Source organism: Mytilus galloprovincialis, chromosome 1 (genome assembly GCF_965363235.1).
Source record: "Mytilus galloprovincialis chromosome 1, xbMytGall1.hap1.1, whole genome shotgun sequence".
NCBI classification, from domain to species: Eukaryota; Metazoa; Mollusca; class Bivalvia; order Mytilida; family Mytilidae; genus Mytilus; species Mytilus galloprovincialis.
The window spans coordinates 27,506,303-27,531,502 of record NC_134838.1 but is presented as its reverse complement, the minus strand read 5'-3'; positions in this window follow the sequence as shown (position 1 = coordinate 27,531,502).

Genomic DNA, 25,200 nt, shown 5'->3' with positions numbered 1-25,200 from the left:
GGTCTGTCCGTCTGGATTTGTAAGCGCTCAAGAATTTTTTTTTTCTTAACCGGTTGACTTCAAATTTATAAACACACTTTATAGTGAGAATATCTTAGCCAAGTTCAGATTTAAAGAGGTATTGCCCTTTGATTGATCTTTTTAATGAATTTCATTTGTAAACATTCTAGCTTTTTTATTTGTTAATTAATTGACCTCAAATTAATATACAAGCTTCATAGTGAGAATAGCTTGCAACTGTTATTTCAGTAGTTGTTTTCCAAATCCCATTAAATAAATATAGCATTTACATTTTTTTGACAGTAATCAGGGATTCACACATTAATTTTTGAATTTTCAGTTATATTTAATAAAAAAACATTTATTTTCAGTTTGGTGTGCATGCTTCCACATCATCAAGTCAGGAAACAACCACTTGCAACTGAAAGTTGCTGCACTACTGATAGTCAGGGTACAGAAGCATCCGTGATCAGAATTGATAAACTTGGAAAATTTAATGAATTATTGGAAACATGTGACATAAGCCCTGTAAAGTATCTAACTGAAACTTAAGATAATATAAAAAAAAGATGTGGTATGATTGCCAATGAGACAACTATCCACAAAAGACCAACATGACACAGACATTAACAACTATAGGACACCGTACGGCCTTTAACAATGAGCAAAGCCCATACCGCATAGTCAGCTATAAAAGACCCCGATAAGACATTGTAAAACAATTCAAACGAGAAAAATAACGGCCTTATTTATGTAAAAAAAAAAATATGTAACACATCAACACACGACAACCACTGAATTACAGGCTCCTGACTTAGGACAGGCACCTACATGGCACCTACATAAATAATGTGGCAGGGTTGAACATGTTAGCGGGATCCCAACCCTCCCCCTAACCTGGACAGTGGTATAACAGTACAACATAAGAACGAACTATAAAGATCAGTTGAAAAACTCATCAGATGGACAAAAATACAAGTGAACGTGGCCCGGTACTTATACATCCCGACACAAAAAGACAAAATGAATAGATCTGAGAGTACTTGCAGTTATCTGACAGCTAGTTCAAAGCAACTAACAACTAAAAAAACATCATGCAACTTAGACTAAACTATCAATCCGTACACATCCAACATCCAATGGATTTAGTGTAAAGACGAGATAAACAGCCAGAGAAAAACATGACCTTGTGCAATGCCAAGTTACAGGTATCGACAGATTGTAGATCCATGAATATGTATATGCATATAACATACTAGTAATATTTAGTTAGCTTTTAATTTACTGATAACAAAATCAATATTTATACCAATAAAAACAATATTCAATGATCTTATTACAGTGTTGAATAGGTAACCATTTAGAAAACGTTTTTTTAAAGGAGCGACAAGTTTACATGGATCATTTCAACATTTCCGTAAAAATGAGGATGTGCTATCCCGTTTGAAATAAGTTTTCTACAGGTACAACCAAACTTCAAAACCAAATCTTTATATCTATGGAAAAATTTAGTAAAGGTTTTAAGTAATTTATGGTAACGATATCCCTGGTTTAATAATTTACCAGTAATACATAGGTTGCGTTCGTTAAAATCAAAAACGTCACAACAGACACGGGCATAGCGAACAAGTTGTGAAATATAAACACCGTAAGATGGTGCCAAAGGAACATCACCATCTAAAAATGGAAAATTAACAATAGGGAACGAAAAATCGTATAAGTCAAGTGAGAGAAAAAAGAGACAATATCTATCAAAAGCAAATACTTGTATAACTGCTCTACCGAACACTGTTTGTCCTGATGATTCTGAGTTCATCAAAATGTCTCTTTTTAGAATGTAAGAAATTATTGAAAAAAATATAACCACAAGCGCTTTGTTAGATGCTATTGTCACGTCATACATGGTTGCAAACACCTCAACATTGAGGAGACATTTATTATCAATAGCAACAAATGATTACAGTTTTGCAAAAGTCAGTGCCAGTATACTAGGATTATCTCACTACAAGTTTATTCTATTCTGCTACTAAGCATGCACAAAATATTGGTTTAGGTGTTCCTGCACAAACCGCAAAGATTCCTCGTTCGAAAATAAATGATCGACAGCTTAACCATTTTTTAGACTTCATAACTTCAAAGATTTACCAATTTGAGAAAAAAACATTACAGCTTTCAAGTGGAGAACTCATTCAAACACCAAATGTGATCAGAAGTATTGCCCCTGCAACAATCATCAGGCATTATACACAGCTATATGAGGATGAAAACATTTAGCCTGTATGTGTTTATTTCATTTGGAAATATATAATGCTGCTTAACTCCTGTACCCAGCCGGCTCACAATGGTGTGGGACAGTAAGAGACACCCCGCAGTATATATGGCAACTGGCAAGACAATAGGGGCGAACACACAAGGACGGCCCCATCCCAAATGTATGGAGAAAGATAAGACAATAGGGGTGAGGACACAAGGCAGACCCCTGCCTGTGCCATTGGGGATAGGCAACCCCAGAATCCGTACCATCAAGGGTATAACCCGGTGCCCCACAAGGGGTCACCACAGGGGGAGCTATGGACAACAGGCCACATAATGAGGATATACCCAGGGAAAACACAAGGGGACCTGACAGCAGAGGTAGGACACGAGGAATTTTAGGTGGAGTCTCTCAGGTTAGCAATGCCCCAAAGAATATAAAGTATGACAGGAAGGGCAACTGGCAGGCCTTTTTCACAAAATTTGCAGGAAACGCAGAGGTTTGTGAATGGGGTCCTCAGAAATGCAAGGACCAACTTTGCTGGTGTCTTGAGGGAAAAGCATGTGATTATTATGCCCTCATAACAGAAAGAGACAGGGAGGTCAGTTACAAGGAGCTTGTGGAGAAGCTGCACAAGCATTTTGGTTTCAAGGCGCTCCCAGAGACTGCCCGGGTCCAGTTTAACAATGCCCGGTAAGCCCATGAGGAGTATCTCGAGGACTGGGCTGAACGGATGTTGTCCTTGGCCACCAGGGCATTAAGAACCTTCCCTGACGATAACATGTGCGAGCAAGCCGTAATGAGGCTGTACCAGGGCATAGAACACAAGAAGTTGGGGGTGCAAGTCTCTTACTTTCAGCCCCAAAGCATAGAGGAGGCCGTAGATAAAATACGGCTATTCCAACATAACACCAAGGCAATATATGGTAAGCCAAATAGGCATGAGATTAGGCGGATAATGGGCGGGCGGTATTAAGACCACTCAGATGTTTTCGATGAGTATTAGGTACCCCAAGTAAGGGCTACTATGGCCCCTGAGAAGGCCCAAGTGAGTACATGGAAAAGTGAATTAGAAAAGACATATAAGAAGTTTGAAAATAGACTTGGTCAAGTCCATGAAAAATTTGACGACATGATGAACCAATTTAGGAAACTCCTCACTCGCCCTACGGCAAGAAGTCCCTCACCGGGCGGACGGCCAGCTACAGGAGAATGCTTCCACTGTGGAGAGAGTGGACATTTCAAACGGAACTCCCCAAAATTTAGGGGAAGGTTCCAATCAAGAAGCTCATCCCCATATCGAGGGCCTGAGCGGGAAAGTGTATGGTCTCACTGCTATAAGCCCGGACATCTTCAAAATGAGTGCCTAGATCTGAGGTCTAAAGAAAGAACTGTCACTTTTGCTGACCAAACTCGTACAGCACCAAATCCGTTATGCTCCAACGGGGCAACTCCAGAGGCCAGAGCAAGCCCATGCAAATAGAGTTTGGTCTGTCGACAGATGTGCAGTTTAGGGAGCAAAAGGTGGGGGAAGTAACTTGGGATATCATTGTCCGGAATCAGTATGTCCGGGGAAAGAGGTAATGCCCAACAAACTACAAGAGGCAGAGGGGGTGTTATCATCAGAGTCTGAAGGGGAAAGCACCCAGGACACTAGCGCCTAAGTGCCCATTAGAGGATAAGGGAAATGCTTCCTCCGATTTAGAGGAGGAAGTCATACAAGACCATGGAGTTGACCGTCGGTTGTCAAAAACACTGATATATGTGTTGCGGCATGGTGCCAGTAAATGGGGACTCAAGGTTCTCCCGGGGGATTTGTGCATGTTGATGAGCTCCTGACTAGGCACCCAGGGTTGTCGGGGTACACCCTAAAGAAGCTCACCCGTCTGGTTGAGGTAGATATGGACAAACGTTTCACTTTAGAGAGGGACCCAGATTATGGTTGGTGGAAAATAAAGGCAAACCAGGGGCATTCCATTGATGTGGGATCTTTTGGTATGCCCTCAGTAGAGGAAAATACTGTTGCCCTTGCCTATCACTACACAACCATGCTTACTTAGGGGATATATAAGAGGAAGATTTGAGACGGATGAATAGGCAACACATTCATCTATTGAGTGAGGTACCCCCTACCTTCAAGCCTCATTGGAAAGTACAGATAATGATGTACCAAGGGTTCAGACAGAGGGTTATGAGTTCTTTTGGGCACCCATTAGTGCTATATTATGGCCGGGTAACCATGCAGGAATCCTGTCCGTCAAGTTCTTTATGGGGGTTGTTCATCTAGACTCTGAACATGGAATTATTATATTGACAGGAACTCCAACAAGCGGACTTCAAACGTTTATAGTGCGATGCCGCATAATCGTTAAGTATCTGTTAATTCACTCGACATGTCTTATCGATGCATGAGTTCCGATCAAATTTTTGGAACCTCGTGAATGATCGTAATTACGGAACATACCGAAATAACTGGATGTGTACTTTTTTGTCAAGGAAATGAATTTACCGACCATGTGAATGAAAAATATGTCAGTTTTTACAGATTTTCCTGCTTAAAAACAAATAAAAATAAAAAAAAAAAAAAACGAAATCCCCGCGACTGTTTCACCAAATAAAAAAACAAACACAAAAAAAAAAACAAAAACTAAAGAGTAAAAATACTCACATGCCATAAACATTTCAGTTTAAGTTGCAATCAATTTTAAAATAGTAAGATTTTTATTCATGAGAGAGCCGTTGGCTAGACACTCGTAACTGTTATATACTTGTTAGACTTGAAAATCATACAATTCTCATGTAAAGTAAACGTTTTTATCAATAATTATTATAAGGTTTAACTGCTAACTCTGACAAATATTTTAATGAAGACAGTGTTTAATGAAAGAATTTCCAACAAAAGTTTAATCCAAAAGATGGCCGGGGGACGGGATTAAAGAGCTTTGATCCGAAATAAATATCAAATATTTTGATTTATTGTTTACTGAAAGTCAAATGGTAAATATTTCATGCAATTTAACAATAAACAGAAAAATAAATTGCTTAGCATACGGTGTAAGATGTTTCAGAACTGTTAAGCTTTGAAACACATAAATAAATTCTAATTTGGTTTCAATGATAAAAAAAAAAAAAATTGCTTAAGGCCCAAAACAAAATGATATATCCCGAGAAAAATATTTGTAATGGTGTAATAGGTGTTTTACTGCTTACATTAGTGTAACAGCATACAATAATAAGTTTTAAGGCGTTCATAATTAATAAAATTACATGCAATCTTAAAAAAAAATCGATATTTTATATCTTGTATCTTGTGGGTTACAAAGACCTGGAAAGACCTGAAAGTATACGACTAAAATTATTCAAATTGCAATAACTGTTTTATTATTGGATGGAATTTCTTCAATTGGAATTTTATTAATTGTAAACATCCATATTTCATTAAGGATTAAATGTTTTAAATTAAAAACAAATTTGTTATGCTAAAAGTTGGACCTGAACGGAGAACCTGTATAAGACCTGAAGGGACCTGAAAATCTATGGTTGGACTAATTCTAACTTTAATAACCTCTTTAATATTCAGTGGTTATCTTTCAACTAGAGATTTTGTGAAACTAAAATTCAGTATAATGATAAAATGAAAAGAAATGATATGAAAAATATCGTTGTGGTGTGAAAACTCGGACCTGAACGGAAAATTAAATAACAAAAAATTGCTTGAAAAGATTGCGGTCAGATTTCTTCAAGTTCTTTAATTGGTTTCAATCAATCTCCTTGAAATATGAATTTTGCGATAGGAAAGGTATAATATATCATTCAAATGATAAAGAAGTTTATCGAAAATATAATGGTTGAGTTACAAAATTCGGAACAGAAATATTAAAAGCCATCCGTAACAATGAATCTGTCAGACGTCAGATCGAGTAATCTCGGACTGGGTTGAATGTTTAAGGTTGTTTACAACTTTGGAATTATCATAAAAGGTGTAACAATTCATCTGCAAGTCTCGTAACCTGATATTGCTATGTAGAGGTTATCACATGCCTGTAATTATTAACCTCTTTTAGTCTTTAAAACATATTTGATAAATAAGTTAAAAACATTTTACGATATAGAAAACCATAAATATTTGTGTAACACTCGATTAAAGTTTACAATCTTTAAAATTTGAGTTATCTGGCACCATATGGCATACTACAAGCCCATCACATTATTTTCTGCAAACACCCTACTTCCGAATAATGTAATTTTCATAATCAGATATTTCCCGATTTCTAAGTTCCAATGATTAAAACATACTCAACAAAACTAAAAATAAGCTTGCCCTCTTTCCGAATGCAGTTAATTTTCGTATGTCGTTCTGTTATAAATGGACCATTTTTTTTCGATCTTTTCAGCGTATTTCCTAATTTATTGAACGGAATCAGGTGTTGTTATTCATGTGGCGATTCACAAATAACCACAGGAGTTTCCGTGTTTATTTATATTGGAAGGTAGATAGAACAATCGATATCAAATCACGTGATAAGACCAGCTTCAGTTAAAAGAACAGGCGAAGGCGGCATCACAGATACCCCACAAAAGAGTTATCACGTACAAACTGAGTCGGAACCTTTTATTTTCTTAAAGAAATCAGTGGGATGGGAATGTGCTAATTTTTCTTTGGAAGTCCTGTCAATATAATACTTCCATGCTCTGAGGAACAAATCAAATTGGGAACCCCTATTGTTCAGTGCTTACCCATGACCCGGGGGGAGGGGGTCCTGGGGATAAAGAGAGGGTGAAATAACAAGGAGCTTACGGTTTGAATACGTAGATACCAGCCCAGCAGAAACAGTTATGGAGAGCCCCAGGGAAGCTGGGACTCCACTGAAGGCCGTAGCCCTCTCAGGGCGGCAAGCACCATTGATACTGCCCTGGAAAATAATGAGGAAACCCATAACAGTGGGGACCCCTCGTCAAAGGGGGAAGCAGACACCACATTAGTTGATGAAGAAAATGATTGCGAAATAGTCACTGTCAGCTCCGGTCTGGAACTGTATTTAGGGTACCTATAAAAGTTCAGGAGCAGAGTTTGTTTGCTGTAGTGGACACTGCAGCAGAAGTGACCCTTATATCAGAAGAGGTGTACAGGTCCGTAAAATCGGTTCCACCCATCTACAGGGAGGTCATAATGAATACAGCAGGAAAGGGGATGCAAATGAATGGGTATGTTGTCGGGCCAGTGAATTTAAAACTGGGTTCCAAGCTCATACAGACACAGCTGTACGTGGCTTCTATAGAGGACGACATGCTTTTGGGTTTTGATTTATTAAGGGCACATTGCATCGAGTTGCAAATGTCTGATGGACAGCTGCGGGTAGGGGACGAGGTCATACCCATGACTATCGGTAAGGTCGGGCAGGCACCATGACTGGCTAATGTGACAATACGTGATAAAATTACGGTGGTGCCTAGTTCGGTGATGAAGTTCAGCTGTCAGATTAACTGTGAACTGTCAAGCTATATTGTTGAGACCAGCATCCACTCTGGTCTTTTGGTTCCCCGCACTGTAAATACAGGGGGAGCCAATCAGTAGTGTGTCTGATAAATACTTCAGATACGATTGTACACGTGTGTCAAGGGGAATTAATTGCCCATGTAGTAGAAGTGGAATAATAGAAGTCCCATCAAAGGTACGAGTAGTAGGTACAGGGGTCTGACCAGGGAGTCCCAGAGCACCTCAATTATCTCTTTTAATGGAGTATTGGAATGAGTTCGCAGCAAGTGAGTTTGATTTAAGGAACTTTTCAGTCATTGAGCATCCACTTGACACTGCGGGACACCCTCAGATAAAGCAACGAATGAGAAGAGCTCCTATTGGGTTTGCTCAGGAGGAGAAGATCCACTTAAAGAAAATGTTGGAGGCAGGGCTCATTCAGCCTTCAGTTACTAAATGGTGTTCTGCCCCAGTACTGGTAAGAAAGAAGGACGGGGGGGGGGGGGGGAGGGTATGTCAGGTGGTGCATTGACTTTAGGTCTTTGAACTCTACCTGTGTAAAAGATGTATTCCCTTTAGCGTTAGAAGAATAGTGCCTGGATACCCTTGCAGGGAATCGATGGTACTCCAAGCTGGACGCAAACTCAGCGTATTGGCAAGTGAAAATCAAGAAGGAGGATAGGTCAAAAACCGTATTTATTTCAGGATGGCATTTGGGCTCTGTAGTGCCGCCAGCTACCTCTGCTTAGGTCATAACCTTGGTTCTAAGGGGGCTAACCTGGGATATAGTGTTGGTCTTTCTAGATGACATTTTGGTTCTGGGAAAGGATATAGCTTCTCATTTGGCCAACCTGAGGGCGGTCGTACAGCGCTTTAGAGAATACGGCCTCAAGGTTTAGCCAAAGAAATTCGAACTGTTTCAAGAAGTAGTTACAAGTAGTAAGCAGGAAGGGTATGAATATTGGCCCAGGCTGTATAGAGGATGTGAAGAAATGGCCAACCCCTCACAATACGAAAACGGTAGAGCGTTGTCCGGGGTTCGCCAATTATCACCGGGCTTTCATTGAGGGGTATTCTAAAATTGCAGCCCCACTTCAAGATGTTACAGGCAAAAGGTCTTTCACATGGGGGAAACACAGCAGAAGGCATTTGATAAATTGCGGGAGACTCTCACCTCTGCACCCCTACTGGCCCTGCCGAATACATCTGATACATTTGTCCTAGATACAAATGCCTCGGATGTTGCAATAGGGGCAGTCTTATCCCAAGTACAAAATGGGGAGGAAAGGGTTGTTTGCTATGCCAGTTTCACTCTAACTCCAGATTAAAGGCGGTGTTGCACTACCCGGAAGGAGCTTCTGGCAGTAGTACTCTTCACGAAACAGTTCCGGCTACTACTTGCTGATAAGGAATTTAAGTCCGCACAGACCACAGTAGCCTCAGCTGGCTGCTTCGCTTTAAGCAGACCCAAGGGCACTGACCAGGTGGCTCGAGTAGTTGAGCCAATATCACATGGAGGTGCGACATAGGGCGGGCTCCAAGCACATAGACGCGGATGCCTTTCCCAGAATGCCTGTTGACTCTCCATGTCAGGACTTTAAAACCGATGTCAACTTGGCAATCCTGCCCTGTTGGGTTGTCCATATTGTGCAAGGGCTCAAGCCCAGTGGTCTTAATGTATGACCGATGTGGATGACGTGGTCCCATTGACATCCAAAGGAACAGATGTGGGGGGGGGGGGGCGGTCTGTAAACGAAATACTTGTCACTGGCCAGAATTCTGCAGAGAGTGGGTTTTTAGATGAAATACCGGTTGCTGGCCCAAAACCCGCCGACAAGAGTATTTGCATATCACGAGTGACAGTTGCCACTGTTGGTAGAGATGTGGCGATTGTCCCTGACAACCCAGACGGTTCCATCCGGGTTGTACAGATGTTCTTGGGATGGTTTTAGGGAACTACTCTGTTGATCAGATGTGTGACGCGGAGAGCAAAGACCCCGAAATTAAGTGGCTCACTAAGTGGCTTGGCGATAACAGTTAGCAGCCTGCTCAAGGGGACCTGTTTCGAAGTAACCAACCGGCAAAATTTTACTGGACGATCAAGGAGCGGTTCAGCAGGGATGAACGGGGAATGATAATGTATCACGCAAAAGACGGAGAGGGAAACATGTTGCTGGTGCCCCGAGAATGGAGGAGGGACATTTTGGAATTATGCCATGACATCTCCTCAGCTGGGCACCAGTGCATGACTAGAACCCCAGATAGAGTAAGACAATTCTACTACTGACATGGGCTTGAAAAGGACTTGCAGGGCTATGTGGCTAGTTGTTCGGCATGTAATCAGGGCAAGAAACCGAATAAGACCGCAAGGTGCCCAATGACAATGTTTCATGCTGGGGCTCTTATGGAAAGAGTGCACCTCGATTTTGTAGGGCCCCTACCAAAGTCAGACAGAGCAAACGAACACCTGCTCATGATTGTAGCTCAATTCAGCAAACGGATAGAGTGTATATCTCTCCCCTCGCAGACGGCTAATGTCACGGCAAAGGCGGCTGTTAACGAATTTTTCTGTAGGTTTGGGTATCCATATGAAGTATTTACAGACCAGGGCCATAATTCCGAGTCTACTCTTCCAATCAGAATCAGTTTGTTAACTGCTACACATCCACAAGGCTCATGTTGGGCAGAGAGGTTAATCTCCCTGCTAAGTTAATGTTTAGGCCGCCAAGCCGGGCAACCTCCAGAAATGGCAGGGTATGTTGGTGACTTCAGAAGAGTCTGCCCATGAATTTGCGAGGGCAAACCTCAAAACCTCCCAGCTCAGAGCTAATCAAGCCTACGATCTCAGGGTAGTGGGCCGTCAGTACAAGGTAGGGTCTATAAGCTGGACACAGCTTTACTGCCACGAAAAGGTTAGAAGCTAAGCCCTATGTGGAACGGGCAAGGGGTCATCCTAGAAAGGATCTCCCCTTACCTGTATAAGGTAAAAAAAAAGAAAGCGCTCACCACGGTTAATCATGACCGTTTAAAGCTGTGAAGGGATAGGGAGCTACCGGCATGGGTCAACCGGGCAATAGTAGAGCTTCAAAATGGAGGGGTGGCCAAAGCAATACAACTTAATAACCCTGTAACCCCTTCACAAGCTAGTGTTCAAGGTCTTGTCGGGATGGACCCGGTGCTCCCCACTCTGCCATCAATTGAGGGCTGGAAAACCTCAACATGAAGTACTGGGGCACTGTATTGCACTTGCCGAGGACCTTATACAGGTGAGTTTATAATATCATGTGACAAGTGCAGTGAGTGGTACCATTGCAGGTGCTAGGGAATTTCTCCACAGGAAGCGGAAGAGTGGGAGAAGCAGGACTATATATGCTCTGGTTGTAAGATCTAAAAAGTAAACCAGATCACCCGCAAACTAGTCTGAACCCTACTGGACTGCGGAGGTCAGCCCGTAGGAAGGGTTCAGAAAAGAGTGACATAAGGAGGCTGTTGTACATAAGGAGTTTTTAAGTCATTGAATATAGTTTTTTAAGAGATTGTACATACAAAGGCAACTATTTACACTGTTCATGAGTATCTAGTTACATAACTGTTATATTTAATGATTAGGCCAGATGTCAGTATGTATTGCCCTCAAAATGTTTTTTTATTTGTATTTGCAGGGAGCATTAGAGATGTCCAGTGACGAGAAACCTAGAGGAAGCCCACCAAGATAGGGTCCCCTCAGTTGAAGGGGATACCCCAAGCCTGAGAGATACAAAGGGCCAGAAGGAGGAAGCTGAGGTCCCAGGGGAAGCCATCTCTGGAGACCACAGGGACCCATCCCAAAAGCCTAGGGATACGAGTTTGGAGCGGGGTTGCGAGGTAGTTAGGAGTACCAGGGATGGGAGCCCTTATTCCAAGAAAAGGGCTCGGTCAGGTAGTAGGCAGGGAACAGTTAGGTATCCCAGTGGAGGAAAGAGCAGCTGCTCCGTTTCCATGAGCACTCCATGGGCCGTGGTCCCGATGGCTAGGGACACCCTGTGGGCATTCCAGCCACACGGGATGCTCACAACGCGCCTCGACTGGGTAGGGGCTTTTAAGGGAAGAAGGAGACAACACAGGAAAGGAAGAGGAGAACGAATAGGCAGAAAGAACGCCTTGCAGAGGAAACCGCTAGGCTACAGAGGGCCCTTAGAGACGCCAAAGAGAGGCGAACACACCAGTCCGGGGAACACATTCCAACAGGCAGGAGGAAATAAGGAGACTGGGGTGTCGTGGCATAGGACACCCCAATGCAGCTACACAGCAAAGGGGACAGGGGTTTCAGGACAGAGGACACCCCAGCCAGAACAGTTATACACAAAGGGAGACTTGGATGCCGGATCAGAAAACATCCCAGGACAACTTTACTCAGAGGGAGACTGGGATGTCAGGCTAGAGGACACCCCTAAATAAACTATAAGGCAAGGGAGACTTGGGTGTCAGGAAAGAGGATACCCCAGGGCAACTTTACTCAGAGGGAGACTGGGGTGTCAGTCCAGAGGACACCCCAAAAAAACTTTACGACAAGGGAGTATAGGGTTTCAAGCCAAAATACACCCCAAAACGAACAATGACAAGTGGTGTCGTCCCTTCATCTAGAAAAGATCATACCCGAGAATGATTCCCCGTTTTTCAGACCGTCATTGGTGCTCAATAACAGCCATGGGCATCCAAAAAATATTGCCGAGGTGGCAATGGGACTGCTGGCGTTTAGGTCAGGGGACACCATCTGGGCATTGCAGGAGACCACCACCAGCAATGTACTGGCCCTGTATAGTAGGGATGTAGGTAGAGAGAAGAAAAGTTGTAAATAGGTCTGTCCATCAGTTTTAAAAGTCTGTCCAGAGAGGAAGGTTATAATTAAGTTTATTTTCGTATTATTTTCTTGTCAAAATAACCCACTTAACCCACCTAATCAAGGTGGCATCACGAAGGGGTTGATGGGGCTTGGGTCGTTGCTAGAAGGGGAAAGGGGCTGGCTGTACATACAAATAGGGTCTACTCAATTTAGTGGCCCCAAACAAATAGAAATAGTACCTTTGTTCAATCTGGGCCACTCTCATCTGAGGGGACCCATCTCGAAAATTCACCCTTATCATTATATCAATTTTGGAAATTCTAAACGTACAACAAAAATGTAAAGCTGGGAGAGTATGGTATTCGTTGGTACTAAGCCAGACCCTGCCGGAAGTTGCACGATCCCATGATGCCTTCTCTAACTCTTTCCGGTAACCATTTAGACGACAAGTCCTAAAGAATAACCAAAGAGACAATCGCAGCCATCTAGAGAAAGAAAACCAATCAACGTCAAGTTGGGGAAGTGTTCAAATTTACTAGGGATCACAACATATGCTTATTTTATATTAATATAACTTATGCACTTTCTCTACAGTTCATAGTTTGGTTGACATTGCTACAGTAGTTACATCCCAGTTCCTTTGTTCCAACAGGGGGTGATCTGAACCGTCTAACCCCTACCGGGTCACCCTTGTTTGAGTTTCTTTGTTATGCATGCTTTCCTTTGTTCTGTCACATTTTGGCGGGAATTTGAAATCCACTACATGTATAAAGTTTATAATTTATTATACGGATTATATCTATCAAAATTCACGAGGCAAAAATCCAGTGTATATGCTGGGATTCGAACTGAAGACCTTTAGCATATCAAGCCACGACACATACCAATACACCAGGACGACTAGATACGAACTAATAGCAATTTTACATACTTAAAGGAAGCAAGACAAAAAAGTAGGGCGAGTTGGCAGACCTTTATTCAGTGGGGTTTAAACCTTTTTTTGTTAATAAGTGAGTTGTCAGACTGATTGTTCAATTTGATTTTACACTTTTTCAAAGGTGGGGCGAGTCAGTAAACAAGAGTGGGAGATTTTTTTTATAAAGTGGCGATATAGTGTTGGCCGATTTGCAATTGGGGCGAGTTGACATTGTTTGATATTTAATCATCGTATTCGGGGTCATAATTCTTAAGGGTATACATCATATAGTAATATAAAAAATATATTATAATGGTTGTGTGGCGTTCTAAACTAGATTTTATGAATTGTAAATGGTTTTTCGTCTAATCCAAAACAGCTGGGATGTAAAATTGTTATCCCACTCGGAATTGGTGTGTCAGTGTTAGATCACCCTCAGGCCTCCGGCCATCGGGAAGATCTTACACTGACACACCGCGTCCTTGTGGGATAAATATTAATGAAATTGAAAAGGCGTAAATAGTTTAAGCATATATTAACTTGATCGTTGATGAACACATAACCACTTATAATTCAATTATGTATATGTAACGCTTGATATATATATACATGTTTCTGACCATATGAGTATTTGGACCGTACGTATACGGTCCGGATCGTATACGTACACTCATAGGGTCCGACCATACGCGTACGGTCGGACTGTATGGGTATACGCGTTCGGTCCAGCTGACCATACGTGTTTTGGGATCATATGGGTTAAATTTAAACGAACATTTATCAAAATATTTATTTTTTGTTTATATAAATTGTTATTTTCACAATTAGATGGATAAAGTGAATAAGCGAACAATTAAAATTAGATATGTGTTTAATTGTATATCCGTGAATTCTATTTTGTTACTCTGGCCCAAGGTGACACTTGCTTCTACAAAGAACATAATATTTGTTACAGTTACATGTTGTGTTCATGCATGTTCCTTTGCGTATTCATTTTTTTGTAAAGTTCATAAATATTCTGAAACAATTGTCCCCCCATATTATGTTAACTTCAGATAACTTCAGTTTCAATGAGCATACTGGGCTGCAATTATTGACTAAATACAGGAAATTAACAGATTAAAGCGTGATGTTTTTAAATATATAGAATATTTAGTTTTTATTTCAATTGCTGTTGAACTTTTTATATTAATTTAAGATATAAGTTGATCTGTCATATACATTTGTATCTAATAAACTTGACCAACTTCTTAATATTAGTCAGACCGTACGCGTACGGTCCGACCGTATGCGTATTTTGAAAAAGTTCGCATACGGTCCAAATACTCATACAGTCTGGAACATATACACATGGAAAAAAGTATTGCAACACCAAATTGAAATTCAAATTAAAAAAACACTCTTTATTTTTTTGTGATATAATTTGTTGAAGTAGAACTAGTTCAACATTATTCAAATATCACATGAGTTTAATCAATAAATATCGACTCGATAAGTTCTTATCTGCACATGCAGCTACTGTACTCGTAAACAATAAAACAGATGTTGTTATCCTCATTGTTTTCAACAATTTAAATAACCAAGTTTATAAAGTTATGTGATTGACACCTTGTAATTGGTCATCCACATCGCAGCAAGATGACAGATAATCAGTATGAGAGAAGCAGGTATGTCGTTGTGACAATTGCACGTATTGTTGGTCATCACCATTCCACTATAAGTTGTTTTGAGAATAAAAATCAGGCAACAAACGATCTTAAAAACCTTCCGAGATTGAGAAGATCCCCTATGACATCTACTAGGGAAAATTAAGCACAATGAAGGTTGTTCAGAAGGAAACCCATTGCAAACAATAAAATCCGAAAAAGAGAGTGATAACCATACAGGAGCCTTTAAACAAGAATTTTTCGATATCGGATCATTGCTACTGGTTATCGTGCGATAAGACCATTTCGGCGACCTTTGCCTACGAACAGACAAACAGTTGCCCGTATCCAATATAGTGTATGTAGAGCTCGCCAAATTTGGAAATTATCATCGTGGAGGAAGATCAATTGTTTCAATGGAATTCGGTTTATCTTCTTTGGCCCGATCGTAGCCCGAATTTGAACCATATCGAGCATACGTGGGGGACACTATTAGGCGTAAAATCTACGAAAGGACACTCCAGGTCAAACACGTCATGAAATAAACAATACCCTTCATCAGGAATGGTTGCTGCTACCTAAGCAACAAATAAGTCGACTTATGGCAGGAATCAAAAGACGTTAATAAAATTAACGGTACCAATTTTGTTTGCACCAGATGCGCATTTCGACAATACATGTCTCTTCAGTGATGCTCGTGGCCAAAATATTTGAAATCCAAAGCTTATATAAAAGATGAAGAGCTATAATCCAAAAGGTCCAAAAAGTATAGCCAAATCCGTGAAAGAAATCAGAGCTTTGCATGAGGGAGATACATTCCTTAATTTATAATAATTTCCATCATTTTGTAACAGCAAATTTTAATAACACAAAAAATCCGTATTTTCATGCCAGTACCGAAGTACTGGCTACTGGGCTGGTGATACCCTCGGGGACTAATAGTCCACCAGCAGAGGCATCGACCCAGTGGTAGTAATAAAATTAACGGTACCAATTTTGTTTGCACCAGATGCGCATTTCGACAATACATGTCTCTTCAGTGATGCTCGTGGCCAAAATATTTGAAATCCAAAGCTTATATAAAAGATGAAGAGCTATAATCCAAAAGGTCCAAAAAGTATAGCCAAATCCGTGAAAGAAATCAGAGCTTTGCATGAGGGAGATACATTCCTTAATTTATAATAATTTCCATCATTTTGTAACAGCAAATTTTAATAACACAAAAAATCCGTATTTTCATGCCAGTACCGAAGTACTGGCTACTGGGCTGGTGATACCCTCGGGGACTAATAGTCCACCAGCAGAGGCATCGACCCAGTGGTAGTAATAAAATTAACGGTACCAATTTTGTTTGCACCAGATGCGCATTTCGACAATACATGTCTCTTCAGTGATGCTCGTGGCCAAAATATTTGAAATCCAAAGCTTATATAAAAGATGAAGAGCTATAATCCAAAAGGTCCAAAAAGTATAGCCAAATCCGTGAAAGAAATCAGAGCTTTGCATGAGGGAGATACATTCCTTAATTTATAATAATTTCCATCATTTTGTAACAGCAAATTTTAATAACACAAAAAATCCGTATTTTCATGCCAGTACCGAAGTACTGGCTACTGGGCTGGTGATACCCTCGGGGACTAATAGTCCACCAGCAGAGGCATCGACCCAGTGGTAGTAATAAAATTAACGGTACCAATTTTGTTTGCACCAGATGCGCATTTCGACAATACATGTCTCTTCAGTGATGCTCGTGGCCAAAATATTTGAAATCCAAAGCTTATATAAAAGATGAAGAGCTATAATCCAAAAGGTCCAAAAAGTATAGCCAAATCCGTGAAAGAAATCAGAGCTTTGCATGAGGGAGATACATTCCTTAATTTATAATAATTTCCATCATTTTGTAACAGCAAATTTTAATAACACAAAAAATCCGTATTTTCATGCCAGTACCGAAGTACTGGCTACTGGGCTGGTGATACCCTCGGGGACTAATAGTCCACCAGCAGAGGCATCGACCCAGTGGTAGTAATAAAATTAACGGTACCAATTTTGTTTGCACCAGATGCGCATTTCGACAATACATGCCTCTTCAGTGATGCTCGTGGCCAAAATATTTGAAATCCAAAGCTTATATAAAAGATGAAGAGCTATAATCCAAAAGGTCCAAAAAGTATAGCCAAATCCGTGAAAGAAATCAGAGCTTTGCATGAGGGAGATACATTCCTTAATTTATAATAATTTCCATCATTTTGTAACAGCAAATTTTAATAACACAAAAAATCCGTATTTTCATGCCAGTACCGAAGTACTGGCTACTGGGCTGGTGATACCCTCGGGGACTAATAGTCCACCAGCAGAGGCATCGACCCAGTGGTAGTAATAAAATTAACGGTACCAATTTTGTTTGCACCAGATGCGCATTTCGACAATACATGTCTCTTCAGTGATGCTCGTGGCCAAAATATTTGAAATCCAAAGCTTATATAAAAGATGAAGAGCTATAATCCAAAAGGTCCAAAAAGTATAGCCAAATCCGTGAAAGAAATCAGAGCTTTGCATGAGGGAGATACATTCCTTAATTTATAATAATTTCCATCATTTTGTAACAGCAAATTTTAATAACACAAAAAATCCGTATTTTCATGCCAGTACCGAAGTACTGGCTACTGGGCTGGTGATACCCTCGGGGACTAATAGTCCACTAGCAGAGGCATCGACCCAGTGGTAGTAATAAAATTAACGGTACCAATTTTGTTTGCACCAGATGCGCATTTCGACAATACATGTCTCTTCAGTGATGCTCGTGGCCAAAATATTTGAAATCCAAAGCTTATATAAAAGATGAAGAGCTATAATCCAAAAGGTCCAAAAAGTATAGCCAAATCCGTGAAAGAAATCAGAGCTTTGCATGAGGGAGATACATTCCTTAATTTATAATAATTTCCATCATTTTGTAACAGCAAATTTTAATAACACAAAAAATCCGTATTTTCATGCCAGTACCGAAGTACTGGCTACTGGGCTGGTGATACCCTCGGGGACTAATAGTCCACCAGCAGAGGCATCGACCCAGTGGTAGTAATAAAATTAACGGTACCAATTTTGTTTGCACCAGATGCGCATTTCGACAATACATGTCTCTTCAGTGATGCTCGTGGCCAAAATATTTGAAATCCAAAGCTTATATAAAAGATGAAGAGCTATAATCCAAAAGGTCCAAAAAGTATAGCCAAATCCGTGAAAGAAATCAGAGCTTTGCATGAGGGAGATACATTCCTTAATTTATAATAATTTCCATCATTTTGTAACAGCAAATTTTAATAACACAAAAAATCCGTATTTTCATGCCAGTACCGAAGTACTGGCTACTGGGCTGGTGATACCCTCGGGGACTAATAGTCCACCAGCAGAGGCATCGACCCAGTGGTAGTAATAAAATTAACGGTACCAATTTTGTTTGCACCAGATGCGCATTTCGACAATACATGTCTCTTCAGTGATGCTCGTGGCCAAAATATTTGAAATCCAAAGCTTATATAAAAGATGAAGAGCTATAATCCAAAAGGTCCAAAAAGTATAGCCAAATCCGTGAAAGAAATCAGAGCTTTGCATGAGGGAGATACATTCCTTAATTTATAATAATTTCCATCATTTTGTAACAGCAAATTTTAATAACACAAAAAATCCGTATTTTCATGCCAGTACCGAAGTACTGGCTACTGGGCTGGTGATACCCTCGGGGACTAATAGTCCACCAGCAGAGGCATCGACCCAGTGGTAGTAATAAAATTAACGGTACCAATTTTGTTTGCACCAGATGCGCATTTCGTTATCCGTTTGAATGGAAGCTGCGCACAAAGAACTAATTCTTTGGCGTATAACGATCAACCATGATGTGAACAATCATCTAAAGATTAATTTTGAAATGTCTGACATTGTAAATTTCTACTACAGTAAAAGTTGTAAAATGCATTTTTTTGTACAAAAAACACTTCATTTTGTTATAAAAATTTTGGTTAGATAAAACATTTTTTTTCATACATTTTTTTTTCGTTTTAATGCGTATGTTATCTTTAATATTATTTTATCATACATTCAAAAAATGAGGCTGATTTTTCAAGTTTAAAAAAATCAAGGTGTTTTTCCATGTGTTTATAACGCAAGCTATTTTACCGTCTTATGTCTATGTGTCTATATATTCTTTGTTCTGGAGTTTTTTGTTTACCCCATGTGGAATTGCTCACATTAAGAACATTAATAACAACAGTTCCTTTTGTGTTTATTTACCAGCCATTTATCTTCATAGAGGCAAGTGTTACGCCATGTTAACAGTTATCAATAAACCAAATATGCAAACACTCGACATATCTATGTGAACTGTGTTTGACACACGTATATTGTTGCATATTTGATACAAAAGATTTGTAAGCATGTTAAGAGAAATGAAAATATGTTGATATCACCTTCATATATCGTGCGTACTTCTATGTGTTGTTGTCTTCATAATTTTGTCATACACATATGGTTGTTTATAATTAAAAACGAAATAATTAATTTTTTTCAGTGTCAGCCAAGTAGTATGGAAATACAAATGTCCTTGACTTTTTTAACATGTTAGTACTTCAAAAAGAGCCTTCTGGTTAATACTACTCATAGTTTCAGTAATGTTCCGATCAAACTCTGAGTTAACGTTTGCCCAAAGATTTTAACATATTAATACAAGGAGATTTTGGGTATATGTCCAATGGACAGCACTCCAACAAAACAAAAATCAAAACAAAAGACTTAAGTTACAAATTAAGATCTGCTATCAAAAAGAGAAAACAGTAATAACAGTTATCTTGCAAAATGACTATTATTCGTTAACTGCATCTTAAACTGGATATATCATGCTTTGATTAAATAGTTGTATTAAAAAACATCACTGTCATTATTTACTTTTACAATGACAATTATTTTATTAGATTTGTTTCGTCCATCTGTCTGTCTGTCTGTCAGTCATATTCTTGTCATCACAACTCCTCTGAAAACACACAACAGAACTTCATGAAACCTTGTAGTTGTGCTATGGACAGAAAATTATGATTTTATTATTTTTCTAGGAGTTATTTTTCTTTTAATTCATTGACCTCAATATACTTCTACAACAGTTTGTCGTAGCAACTTCTCCTGAAAAAGTGAAATCACAAAAATACTGAACTCCGATGTAAATTCAAAACGGAGTCCCAAACAAATGACAAATCAATGGATAAAACACATCAAACGAAGGGACTACGACACGACAGAATTTTATTAAAGAGTAATTTATTTAAGGTAGAAAATTATCTATTGTACGGTATTATATTTTTATACAACTAGTTAGTCAAACTAAGTAGCAACATAATATTTGAGTGGATCCCAAGATACGTCGGAATTTTAGGAAATGAAATTGCAGACCAGACTATTGATTGTCATATTCCCCTATATAAGGAAGACCTCAAATGTTTAACAAAAAACATTTGAAACCAAATTTACCAAAAACAGTGGTCAGACAACCCAAAGGGGAGATTACTACACTCCTTTCAAAATAATGTATCATTAAAGATTACTATTCCACAAATGAATAGAAAAAATGAACGAATAATATTCAGATTAAGATATGGCTCTATTAAATAAATGTCAATAAATATCTTCACAAAATAGGGAAAAGCCCGAGTGAAATTTGTGAAAAGTCACAGGTGATGTTGTACACTTTTTATTAGTCTGCTCAAAATATGATGTGCAACGAAAACAGATGTTTGAATCGCTTAAATTAATTGAGTCATAGATCTCTCATTGAAATACCTTCGATCCGGATACACACACACTTTTAGTCCCGTGCATAACTATCTACGGGAAACTAATATACTTATCAGAAAATACGAATACTCTCAACTATAATATTTTTTTTTTATTTTTGCTCCATGCATTTATATATTACATATCTAAAGAGGCAATTAAGAGTGTAGGTAGGGGTTATTTCTCATTCAATGACAAAAATGTTTTTTTCTCGTTGGGGAAGGAGAAATCACTAAATTCCAGTATGTCTTTGAAAATTTGTTTCGAAAAATTGACGCAACTTGTCGTTATGGAAAAGAAAAAACTACAACCAGTTCTTACTTTTATAAGAATTCTTTATTTGCTACACCAATCGTGGAGACGTCCTTACATTGGTAGCATTTAACTAGCACATGTCTTGTTATATATTTCTAAATATATTTTTTTGTATAAGTATATCACAGACGACACAAAGGTGAACAACCAGATAAAATTTCTAAACAATTTTAAGATACCTATCAATTAGTAATGTATATTTCATTAGGAACTATCGTTTGCTTTTTTTTTCATTTTCCTATTACATGTACCTTTTGTTATGTGGTTTTTCTCTCTACATATAAATACTTCTTAGTAACTCAGTCAATCATGTTCGTCAAATTTTTATATAATTACTCGCCAAACCGCAATACTAAAAATAAATTAAGAACTGAAAGTATATATACATAATGTTTATGTTATATGAATTTAAGGCGCAATTACTACATAAGTAATCCGTCTACCAAAACCAATAACAACAACAATAACTATCATATACAATGTGTTACTAAATAAACATACACATTCGAATCAATAATTTAAATGTGCCACTTCACTCTCTATTCTCGCTAGCTATACATATATATATATAGCAAACAGAACTTTCTTACTTACTTACTCTGTGTTGTCAGTTGTACTTGCATCCCCTGCTGGATAATACATGTCTTTTATTGGTTTTGCTCTATTTTGGAAGAGAAAAGTACACAAAAAAGGTATGACAGGTCATATTAAGTGTAGTGTTACGAAATATTGAACGGAACAGATAAGATCTCTGAGATTGTAGCGCATAATCATATTCACTAGGTTTACTCACAATGACACTTAGCTGATGATACGGCAGTATCAAGCATTATGATCATTTGATCTTAAAGAGAAACAATTATTAGGACCAAGAATAAATTAATGCTTTGTCATAAGTTTGCAGTTCAATATTATTTTTAAATCTTGGAATGCGATCAGAACTTCAAAGGAGAATAATGTTATGCAAACATACACATTTTATGTGGGCTAAACTCATTCTGTAAAATTAAGATATTTATTGTTTGCTGTAACAATTTGAAAATAGAATAACTGGAAATTCAGATATTAATGCGTTCATTTATTAATCTTGCATACATGTATCACTGATTACTGGTAAAAATAAGATTGCAAAACTTTTGTGAAGACCACATTTCTGCATACATTTTTCGAGATTTTGTAAGGGCTGAACTGGCACTGCTGTATTTTGCACGTTGAAAAAAAACATTAGGATATTTTGTTTTATGATATTGCTTGGTCCAATACCATTTTATGATCTATGATCAATTTAGTGATTATTTACATGTTCTCCTCAGACTTATAACCCAGTAAGCCATTTATAGGTCCTATAACTTAACTCGTGTTAACATAATTGTTTATTTAAGTTTTAAGTCGTTTTGCAATGAAATGTCCCAAATTAAAACACTTGACCACATTAGTATTTAACTTCGTGGCATATAGACTGACATCTTTAAAGTTCTGTAATAATAAATATACAATATTAGGTCAATGTCAGAAAAATTTAAACTTTTTGTATGTGACTAAGAAAATGAGGAAGGGCGAGGTTGGACTGAGCTCTTCCCCAGCTTTGTGCCTAGTACAAAACAGTTTATATTTTCTGACATTGACCTACTATTGTTTTTATACTGCAATCTTAATTAATACATTGATAGCTCTTTAAATTGTAACACACATTTTAAACTTATTTCATCCCTTCATGAGCCACTGTTGATGGAAAAAAAGCGTACAATGATGAAATTGACATTGCACAAAATATAGCTCTGTTACTATATTTAGGAAATAAACACACCCCATTTCCATTCTCAATTTTATTTACAACTATTTGCCGTATAAATATATTCTATAGTTTTACTTTGTTTTATTTAAGTGTTATATACATATAAGATGATTGACTTGGTCCAACTGCACATAAGGCAGCTCTACTCTGGACTTTTCACAACCCAAACTCTCTTTATTTTAGTAAAAAGTAAAATCACAAGAATACTGAACTCCGGGGAAAATTCAAAACGGAAAGTCCCTAATCATATGGCAAAATCAAATCATAAAACACATCAAATGAATGGACAACAACTGTCATATTCCTGACTTGTTACAGGCATTTTCAACTGTAGAAAATTGTGGATTGAACTATGACATTATAGTGCTTAACCTCTCACTTGACAGTTGCAGCAAATTCCATATATTTACAACGATGTGTGAACAAAACAGACATAAAAGGTAAAAATAAGGATACAACAGTAAAGTTCCCCTAAAATAGAAAATGACACATCGTACATGTATACATGTATACATGTAAACGAAACTTTACGACAAAAGAGATGATTTCAGTTTTCCAATTGTGAACTTTCCATTTCTAAGTAGCAACATTCCAGCAGCACCTGCATACGGGGTATATATCTCCCAATTGATACGATATGCCCGTGCTTGCATTTCCTATCATGATTTTCTTGATAGAGGGTTGCTGCTCACAAGGAAGCTATTAAATTTCCAAATGGTGAAGTTGAAATCATCCCTTCGTAAATTTTACTGACGCCATCACGAGTTGGTTGACCGTTATGGAATAACCGTATCACAAATGATATCGGATATGTTCCTTACGTCGTAACTACAATCCCCTTCCCTTTCCTGAATGTGACCCACCGAATTAGACTATTTACCGGATTTGTTATCACATAAGCAACACGACGGATGCCGCATGTGGAGCAGGATCTGCTTACCATTCCGGAGCACCTGAGATCACCCCTAGTTTTTTAGTGGGGTTCGTGTTGTTTATTCTTTAGTTTTCTATGTTGTGTCGTGTGTGCTGTTGTTTGTTTGTCTTTTTCATTTTTAGCCATGGCGTTGTCAGTTTGTTTAAGATTTATGAGTTTGACTGTCCCTTTGGTATCTTTCGTCCCTCTTGTATAAATGTATAACTGAAAGTACTGCAATTCAATCACACAAAGTTAAAAACAATTTTATACATGTTGAAGCACCGTCTTTTATGTTAAACAAACAATCGACTTTTTACATGAACCCGGTTGTATATCGCTTTCATTGTTGCGATTTACAACATCGCTGGCTACAGGATTGTCGTTATTTTTTTAATAATTTTTTGCCTAGCACAACATTTTTATCTCAAACAAGAGCCATCAACTGAAGAATATTTATTTTGGCATTTAAATGCAAGCTTGAAACTTACTGTTTTCCACCTAGTTTATCACTGAGAGTGGCACGAGGTATGACAAGTTGACAAAATCCTGGAATTTGATCACAAGAAAAATAAAAGTAAAAATATTGTAACCCCAAGCACTTTGAAGTGATATTGTGTTTGTTAGTTGGTTAACTTACTGTTAAAATTTTACAGAGAGTGGTCAAGCGTAAAAGGTTGTGCTTGAGCAAAATGCAAACAACAGTTGTAGTTCGTGAAAACGCCACGTCACGTGACAGAGCTAAGGTCACGGGATCATGTTTTCATGTAAACTGATGCGAAATGGGACAACCCTTTTTTATTGCCGATGAACAATCATGAAATATTCACAGTAAAACTGAGGAAACACATCTACTGTAAGAGAAAAAAGTACAGAACAAGAGGAACACTAAACTGTCACACAAACACGCGCACACATACATTAAAACGGAACAAGGGATAACAACTGCCATACATCTGACTGTCTATGTGACATTTTAACAAATGGTGGGTAGAACCTGGTTGTATGGCTGGACAAACCAGCCGCTACCTTGACAATGTTAACAAATATCGCTAAAATGAAAAGTCTAGTGACAGGAATACAGTTAAAAAAAACGAAAGAAAATTCAGGACGGAAAACACATAACATAACATTTAATGATACATTTCAACATTTAAACAATATATTAACAACGAAAACATAAAACCTTTACAACAGAACACAAATACAGCACCAAAGACTAATGGACCTAGCGTCACACGAATGC